Source organism: Melanotaenia boesemani, chromosome 21 (genome assembly GCF_017639745.1).
Source record: "Melanotaenia boesemani isolate fMelBoe1 chromosome 21, fMelBoe1.pri, whole genome shotgun sequence".
NCBI lineage: Eukaryota > Metazoa > Chordata > Actinopteri > Atheriniformes > Melanotaeniidae > Melanotaenia > Melanotaenia boesemani.
This window is the reverse complement of record NC_055702.1, coordinates 20,267,906-20,277,746: the sequence shown is the minus strand read 5'-3', so window position 1 is coordinate 20,277,746 and position 9,841 is coordinate 20,267,906.

The following is a 9,841-nucleotide window of genomic DNA, read 5'->3' as shown; positions in this document are numbered from 1 at the left end:
TAAGTGACTTTCAAAGTGTGGTTGCTGGTACCAGATGGGCTGATCTGTGTATTTCTGTAAATGTTGATCTACTGTATCCAGTCCTGTAACCTGGACTGGACACAGAGAATGGTCCGAAAAAGAGAAAAATACCCAGTGAGTATCATTTGTCTGGATGAAAGTGCTTTGTTGTTAGAAGAAAATGAGCAGACTAGAGATAATAGGCAAATGGATCTCAAATATTGACTGATTACAACCAAAGTCTGCAGAATAGCATCTCTGAATGCATCAAGCCTTGAAGCAGATGGTACAGCAGTAGAAGACCACACCGCGTGCCGCTCCTGTCAGCTAAGAACATGAAACAGGCTAATTCAAAGAAATTTACCAAAATCTGACAATAAAATATTTAAAAAATGTTGTCTGGTCTGATGAGTCTCCATTTCAGTCAGATGGTAGAGTCAGAATTTGGTGGAAACATGAAATCATGGATTGCTGACCACATCCATCCCTTTATGACTAGGTTACCGATCTTTTGATTGGCTACTTTCAGCAGGACGACCAACTTGTGACCTCAATGACGACTAGTGCATTGTATAAATGTGTAATCTCCACAGGCTGCCTGATCCGAACAGATATAAATCAGGAAATATACACTCATCCTTACACATTTATTGCAGCTTAGTCAGGATTCTTCAGTTTTATGGAATGTGGATTTGTACATCTGTAGTTATGTCTCAAGGAGAATGATCCAGAAGAAGAGTCAAGAAACAGTCAAGAAAAAACAGAAGGTGACAGTCCAGAGCTCCGCTGAGCGATGGATTGTATTCTTCTGTTTACTGTGGTTGCTATTTGACCTTGGCACTACTGTGAGGGAACATGCTTTTAAAAGGTTAGCCAAGAGTTAGCTTAGCACTAAGTCTAAAAACAAGGAGGAAGAGCAGGCGTGGTGGGTTTGCCAAACGTGCTCATAGCCGATCTAAAGTTTTATACATTTGTGTTATGAGCGCAAGATAGCTGGTTTTATATGGCGTTATTATTGTGCCTAATTCCTGAGTGAGCAGAGATTCATTCTGAGTGCGGACAAATGATTTTTACAAACACATCAGTTACATTTTAAACAGAAAATATTTTTGTGCACAGAATAACTTTGAGTTCATCTTCTCCCTCATTGCCACACACCTTCACACACACTATTAATGTGCTGTCGGCTCAGTTCTGTCCCACTCAACAATTTCAACCAATCACAGCCTCGGACAAAGTCTTTTCTGATTGGCTGCTTCACTGCCTCATGATGCCAGTGGGAAAAGGGGTTTCTAAGGCTAAATTCACACTGCAGGTCTTAATGCTCAAATCCAATTTTCTTTTCTTTTTTTTTTTTTTTTTTGCGTTGTCATTCACATTATCATTCCAGTGCGACCTTCGTCACACTTCAATGTGAACTGTTCGTGGCCATGAAGTGACACGAGCAGAGGAAAACATGACACCACACAGTGTGTTGTGTTTACGTAAGTAAATATGGATGCTTCAGGTGTTTATCAGAGTGTTCTTCATAGTCTGCACACTTTGAAGTCTGCTTGCCATTCGTACAATAGGACAACCTACCTAGCCTACAGGTATTTCCCATAGCAGCAATGTAGGATGTTTATTCACATAAGCCTCTGAAATTACTAAGTTTGATAGATAGATAGGACACTTTATAGGACACACAGTTAACACCAACCGAGTGATAGTGTTAAAAAAAAAAAATCATTTAACAAACATGTTTAATGTACTTGGTTTTGTCACATTTCTACTAAAGTGAGGTTAAAAAAAAAAAAAAAAAAAACCTAGGTACTCTTTGGAGCTTTGTTGCTCATTCACCATCATCTTGTGTGAAATAAATTCAGGGAGGAAAGAGGGTAGGACAGCCCTTAGCTACAGGCCAAACGGATCAGCTTTCCAAATGGGACAGTGCTTGGTGCACCACTATGACATATGCAGCCAATGAATCTACACTTTGACGTAGACCCTGAATTGGGACACAGCTTGTGTATCAATTTGGAAGTACTTGTACAGTTGGAATCGACAAAATATGCCCAGTTGATGAATGAAAGAAAGAGACTGACAATGATTCCACCGGGCCAGAATTGTGATGTTTGTCTCACTTCTGTGATGTTAAAGTCGGATGAAATGCAGCATTACTGTTCAGACTGAGGTTACTTTGACACGGATTGGCTATGTATCGGATTTAGGACCACATATGAAAGTGGCTTGTGTCAGAATAAAAAAAAAACGAATATGTGCCATTCAGATTGTAATTAAAGTAACTGATTTAGCTAGGCTAGGCTAGCTAAGCTAGCAGCAAGACAAACATTGAATAAGCACAGACAGTTCACCGAGAAGATGGAGAGAAGGGAAATTTTATTGTGTACATAGTAGCAAGCATGGAAATTAATATTGTGTGTACAAAATTATCTTTGTTTGCCCAGAAAAAATTATTCTTTGTGCAAAAAAAGTTTCTATTCAAATGTAACTGATGTGCTTGCAAAAGTCTTTTTTCTATGCTCAGAATGAAACTCTGAATCCTCAGTGCAATTATAACACCATAGTTTTAGGGAGTAACAAGTGTTGTAGAAGTCCATGCTACCGTTTTTCAGTGTTTCCTGAATTAAGTGAAGCAGTTATAGTTAATCTAACACAGGTGTACATAAATCATTAGTCAGGTAGTTAAATCACACTACAAGCCTAGTTTACAGCCAAAACAAAGGTGGGGTTGAGTATTATAATTTTCTTAGTACCACCAGAAACAAACAAACAAAATAAAAAAAGTTCTCTAGGATAATGAAATATTCAAAGATGAAGGGGTTTTCAGAGAAACATATTTTAAGAGTTTATCTTCTAAAAAATGGCCGTGGCACCACACAGATGTATCCAAAAGGAAACAGAGTGTTATCAACAGGAACAGAATTCCCATCCTGTCCTTAAAGGTCTGTAACAAGCCAGTCTGTTGTTAAAGTTCAGAGGTGGCCTACAAGTCTGCCAGCGTTCACCACAATCGAAGAGACTACGGTCACATTCCAGTGAGTAAGCTACAGCAATTCCCTACTTCCCAGGTACCACGCGTACAGAACAACGGCCATAAGAAAGCAAGCAGATATAACACAATCATTCACAATATATATATATATATATATATATATACAACCTCATTATTACCTCATTAGATTACCTCAGTGATAAAAGAGATAAGAAAATTATATATCTACATTTTTATATAATATTTATATAGGTTTGACAATATATTATTTTATAAATATTTTTATAGAATAGATTAGATTAAATAAACTAAATAAAAAGTCAAATAAGACTGAAAATAAAGAAAAACAACACTTCAGTTTTAAACACGGTTTCGCTTTTTTCCTTTTTTAATTAGGTTCATTTGTGTAAAATGTGTATTTTACTATATCCATCTATATTTATTTTCATATTTAGTCCTCTAGACTTATTTCAAAGCATTTCTGTCACCAAGAAATTACTTTTGGATGAACCCTGCTTTGTCCCAACATGGACATATTAACTGGATAAGGCTGAATTAAACATTTGGTGCTTTGTCACTGACACATGGGGCCTTTTTGTGTCCTCTGATGCATTCAGTATGGCTAAATTAAGTAGTAGATGACAGCTATTCCTGGCACATTAGCTGATAAATGGTATGTTTAGTGACAAAGAGCTCAGCAACTCTTAACTGCAGACACTGTTTAATACACACCTCTAATCTGTATAAACAGTGGTAGAGGGCATCTGAGGATAACTGTTAGTGCATACTGTAAAAATGTTTTGAGCTTTAGCTGATATAAAGTACTTTTAATATGAGTCTCTTTTTAGATGATGGCAGCATATTTCTGTGGACTCTGGAAAATGAGTGTTGGTTGTTTTTTTGTTGTGTCTGTGTTTGTGTGTGGACCAGGTATAACTCATGTTGTGGCATCTAAATCTACTTTCACAATCACAGTATGATGACATGTCTCTCTAATAGGGACAAAAATCCAAATCACATATTATAAATGAACTGATTTTAAGGTAAAATGGATTTTAAAGTTAGTGTGGAGGGTTGGTTTAGATCAGGGGTGCCCAGCTCCGGTCCTTAAGGGCCCTGCTTCAAAACCACCTGACTCAAATTGAGGAGTCATTGTGCAAAACTTAATAGATTGTTGAATCTATTTCATTTGAGTCAGGTGTGTTGAAGCAGGAAATATTGGAAAATCTGCAGGACATACTTATTGCTAACATTAGCATTTCATGTTAAAATCGGGGTATTTCACAACAACACTATACTGTATAGTGCACTGTAGTGTATAGTTTAGTGTATAGTGTACTGTATAGTGTAGTATACAATGTAGTGTATGGTGTAGTGTATAGTGCAGTGTAGTGTATAGTTTAGTGTACAGAGTACTGTCTAGTGTAGTGTAACGTACAGTGTAGTGTATAGTGTAGTGTAATATACAGTGCAATGTAGTTTATAGCGTAGTGTAGTTTACAGTTCTTAGTCTATAAAACAAGAAGAACTCAAAAGCCAATCCAGATTTGTCATTATATTCAGGCTCAAATTACACTGATTTTAAAACTTTCACAAACTCATAACTCATAAAGTACTATCTATGAATTTTAAAACTTTTCAGATGTTGTTGGTAAAAATAGCTAAAGTGACTTAAAAACACACAGGAGATTTTTAAACCATCCTGTGTTGCAATTGTCATGACGACATTAGTATGCAGGGACGTTCATTACATATACATCCATCCATCCATCCATCCATTATCTTGACCGCTTATTCCATTACGGGTCGCGGGTGAGCTGGAGCCTATCCCAGCATTTTGGCAGGTGAGAGGCAGGGTACACCCTGGACAGGTCACCAGTCTGTCGCAGGACCAACACAGACAGACAAACAACCATTCACACACACACTCTCTCCTAGGAAGAATTTAGAATAACCAATTAACCTATCATGCATGTCTTTGGACGGTGGGAGGAAGCCGGAGGACCCGGAAAGAACCCATGCATACACGGGGAGAACATGCAAACTCCACACAGAAAGGCCACCGTCCTCAAGGTTCGAACCTCCACCCAGCCAAGATTTGAACAGGTGACCATCTTGCTGTGAGGCTACAGTGCTAACCACCACACCACCGTACAGCCCCATATACATCCAATGCATAAACAAAGTATATACTCTATGCACTGTCTATATGTGACTGGATCCAGACTGCTTGCTAATAGTGGACATTGAAGTCAGAGTAATCTCCTTTTTTAGTAGCACTACATAGCTTTCTGACTTTAAAATTTTGTGGTTCTGATTCATTTTGATGGCACGCTGACATTTATCATGAACATTCCTGGAGCTATCATTGTCCAGCAGCATCCTAAAGCTAATAAACCGCACTTTTTTTCTGTTCTGTAACATCAGTTTGCAGCAGCATTTTGCTTTATGGCACCACTTTCCATGCTAGCAGCTGGATATCAACACACTGGACATTTTGAATGTGCGCTGTTGCTATTTCAGCAAAAGAAACCCAAAAGAACATTGTCAGATGAAGCAAGGAAAAGAAAGAGTGAAAGGGACAGAGCAAGAGTCAAGATCAGACTAACTTATACTCACTGGAAAGAGCTTAGAGAAGAGAAAGGATTTAAGACAGAATTAGCCGATTTAATTGTCCTTAGGGGGTGCCAAAATAAGAAAGTTCACGAATGGGGCTTTAAGTCATAGATGACTGTGTTTTGTTATTGGTTCCTTATTAGGTTTTTTTCTTTTATATTTACTGACCTTGTTGGGACCAGTGGTCTGCAACAGGGCCACACTCCTGTCCTTCTAACTTGGGTAATTTGGGATGTCATTTTTAAAGATGTTGTGGATTAAGTTTTACAAATGAATGGAAATCAATGAAAGGCTCTAATAAGGAAAGATGCACAAGTCTCTGCGTGTATGAGAAACTGCATGGCAGTGTTTGGCCTGTATTCCATCCTGTTGCCACTTTTGTCAACACTTCCAGGCATATAGTGTTGGCACTAGTGCTCTGTTTTCACTCCAGCTTCAACACAGATTCATTCAGCCGAGCCAACAACCAACAGACCAACTGATTCATTTGGTGATAATCACTCTGAATGTTTACTGACTGAATTTTTTAGGCTGTATGGCTTCACTAACAGGGAAAAAAGGCAGCACTTGCAAACCCAAAATCCAGTTTATACTTGTTTAAATGATCAAGATAACCCAACACTCTTAACTTGTCAGATATATTTGAAAACATTTGGAAATCATTTTAAACCATTGTGCTGGGTAGAAATCCACATAACTGTATTACTGGTGAAGGCCATTTTATGACTAATAAAGACATCTGGTGGGTTTAAGGGAAGCAGAAAATAAAGACCTCTCAAGCCTTATGGGATAAATTGTACACTTTGGTTTACAAAGTTCTCTTTTCAAGTAACAGATGATTAGGTTTACTTTGTCAGCTATTAAATCTCATTACAACTGTTTAAAACTTTTAGGGACTTCAGTGAAGGACAAACATGCTGGCTGAGAAGTGAGAAAGGAACATTTTGGGTTATAAAATGATGACAGGGGCTATTTGATCAAGCATTGCAGGTTGGATGACCACCAGCTCACATGTGGAAAACACATACACTTTTAAAGTACACATTAAATTATTATTTTTTTCCTTTTTATTCTTTTTTTTTTTGACTGGATGCTATCTTAGCAGATGTGTTATCTGCATTAAATAAAAACATTAGTCTATAAGCTGCAACGGACTGGCGACATGTCCAGGGTCTCTTGCCTGCTAATTGCTGGTATAGGCTCCTGCTTCCCCTTGACCCTGAACTGGAATAAGTGGTAGAGAAAATAAGTGAATGAAATAGTCTACACATCTTTTTGGAAATAAAAAGTTCAACTTTGCACTTTGCCGTTTATCTTAATGCTTATTTGAGATGTCCAGTCCTTTGGCATCTCTCTAAACCCTTTTATGACTCATATAAGTTGGAGGCACTGTTTATCTTCTCTGGAGCAGATTTATTTCCCCATTAAATCTGTGTTTAGGGCCTGCAGGTTGTCTTGATTTTGAAGCTGCTAACATCTTTGTTGCTACAGACATTATTTCCCCAGATCTGCCAGAGCTGTCAGCTGTTTTGTTTTTTATAGAGAACTTTCCCAAGCATCTCATTTCTCCATTGCCTCCTACTTTATTTTTAGCTTTTGCACAATCTCCGATCATCCTGTCCATCTTCATGATCTTACCACCCGCCTCTCTCTCAAGCTTTCCTTGCATCCATCTCCTCTCTCTCTCCTGCACTGCATCCCAAGACAAACAACCCCTGTTCTGAAGCATGTCAGCTATTTGTTAAAAAAAAAGAAGCTCACAAGCTTTTGGAAGTTGTTCAGAGCTGTGTCCCCGAAGGGAGGCAAGATTACAAATTTAGTGCTATTCACAATCTCCTCTGCTTTTCATTTTTCTTGTTCATTTCTCACTTGAAATGTGGTGATTCCCAGATTCATGAGTTTTGACATCTTGCCACCTTTAGGTTTGACCTTATGTTCCTTCTATTCCAGCCAGTTTGGCAATGTTGAGCCTTCAGAGTCCCTTTTTTTTGTATTTTTCTTTCTTTCAAATAATTATTTTGTCAGAAACTTTCACCGCTTCCATCGGATCAACACACAGGGTGAAGGAGTAACATGAGACCACTAGTTCACATGGCTGTGGTCGACCTGTGTCCCTCTGAGTTACACACTTAAACACACAAACTTCAAAACTCTCCCACTTTGGCATTTGCTTATCACTGGCTTATTTGGGAAAGCTTTTTCAGAGTAATGACCCAAAGTGTGTGTTTGTCTGACAGGAAAGTTGCATGAAAAGCATGTGTTTACTTAGAGATTAATGACTCCAGGAGGTTGATGGAAGTTCAAGTGTGGTACACTATACAGTACATTTGTTAGCCTGGAAAAATGGCAAACATAAAACAAAATTGTTTTAAAAAATTATCCTTTTTTGGGGTCTTCTTTAATGCAGATACATTTTTTGTATTGTGTTTGTGAGGATTTACTGTATAATCCAATTCCAGCTAAGTTGGGATAATGTGTAAAATGAAAATAAAAACAGAATTCAATCATTTTCAAATCTCATAAACCCATATTTTATTCCCCCTTAGAACATAAATAACAAATCAGAGGTTGAACCTGAGACATTTAATCTTTTAATTGACAATATTATACTAAATTATAATATGGTTTTATAATATACCATGGTCATTTTGGATTTGATACCAGCAACACATCTCAAAAAAAGGTGGAACAGGGTAGTGTTTACCATTGTGTAGCATCCCCCTTCTTTTAACAACTGTAAATATCTGAGAAGTGATGAGTTGCTGGAGTTAAAAGCAAAGAATTTTGTCCAATTCTGGTCTGATGTAGGATTTTAGCTGCTCAATAAATCTGAACCTTAGTTATTGTATTCTTTGGTTTCATGATGCTCCAGGTGTTTTGTATTGGTGAAAGGTCTGGACTGCAGGCAGGTCAGTTCAGCAATGATGGATGCAGTATGTGGTTTAGCATTGTCTTTCTGAAATCTGAAAAGTGTTCCCTGAAAGAGACGTCTGGATGAGAGATGCTCTAAAACCTTTGTGTACTTTTCAGCATTAAAACAGCCGTCACAGATGCTCACGCCATAGGCACATCATACCATCAGAGATGCAGGCTTTTCACCTGTCCTCTGATAACAAGCTGGATGCTCCCTCTCCTCTTTAGTCTGCAGGACACAGCGTCCATGGTTTCCAAAAAGAATTTCAAATCTTGATCCATCTGACCACAGAATAGTTTTCCGATTAGCCTCAGACCATTTTAAATGAACTGCAGCCCACTGTGGTGTTTCTAGATTGTGTTCACATGTGGCTTCTTTTTCGCATGATAGAGCTTAATCTGCATTTATTAAACAGTGAACTGTGTTCACAGACGGGGATTTGTAGTGAATTCGCTCTGTGGCAACACCAGAGCAGTCCTGCTCTAAAACAGTAAGTTCAGGTGAAAAGAGAAGTGCTGTAGACACCTCATCAGCATATGATTTTTATGGGAAAATTACATTCTGTCTAAATTTCTGTGTAAATAAAATAATTTCTTTTCTTTCTCAAATCCAGTCTTTCACTCTCAGTTCCAATCTAGAAAAATTTAAATGAACTGAACTTTGAACTAGTTCAAAATTGAAATGGTGAACTATGAATGTGAACTATTCATTTTAACCTGCGAGAACTGAACTTTGAACTAGTTCATGAGAAGCATGAACTTGCACAACACTGGTAACAACACACGGGTTGTGTTTAAGCTCCACCACCATTCCTTTATGAAGATACAAAGCACTGTTTTGCTGTCCAGAGTGAAGGGGTAATTTTATCTACTGAGAAAAGAAATAACACAGAGTGGGAGTGAGATGGGAGCAGTAGCTTATTCCTTCTTGGAGCAAACTGACCCATTTTCTGGTTTTGTTGCCAAGAATTTTCCCTGTGGGTACCAGTGGCAACAATTACTGTGAAATATATTTTATTTATATGATCATATCTGACTCAAAAATTCCCCTCAAAACCTGCCCAAAATAACTGCATATGTGGCAACAAACAACAGCTTCTGACATGCTTGTAAACTCTCAATATGATTTACTTTGAAAGTATCCAAGCTGCTTTTCTGGCCTCATCCAGAATGTTTGTGGCTTGTTTCCTGGGCAAGTCAAAGAAAGAAGAGCTGATAAATGCTGAGGCTCTCTGAGTCATCGGAATGACAGCATTTTGCTATCATTGAACAAAGTCAATGTTATGTCAGTTATTGGTTTTAGAAATGTTGTTTTAA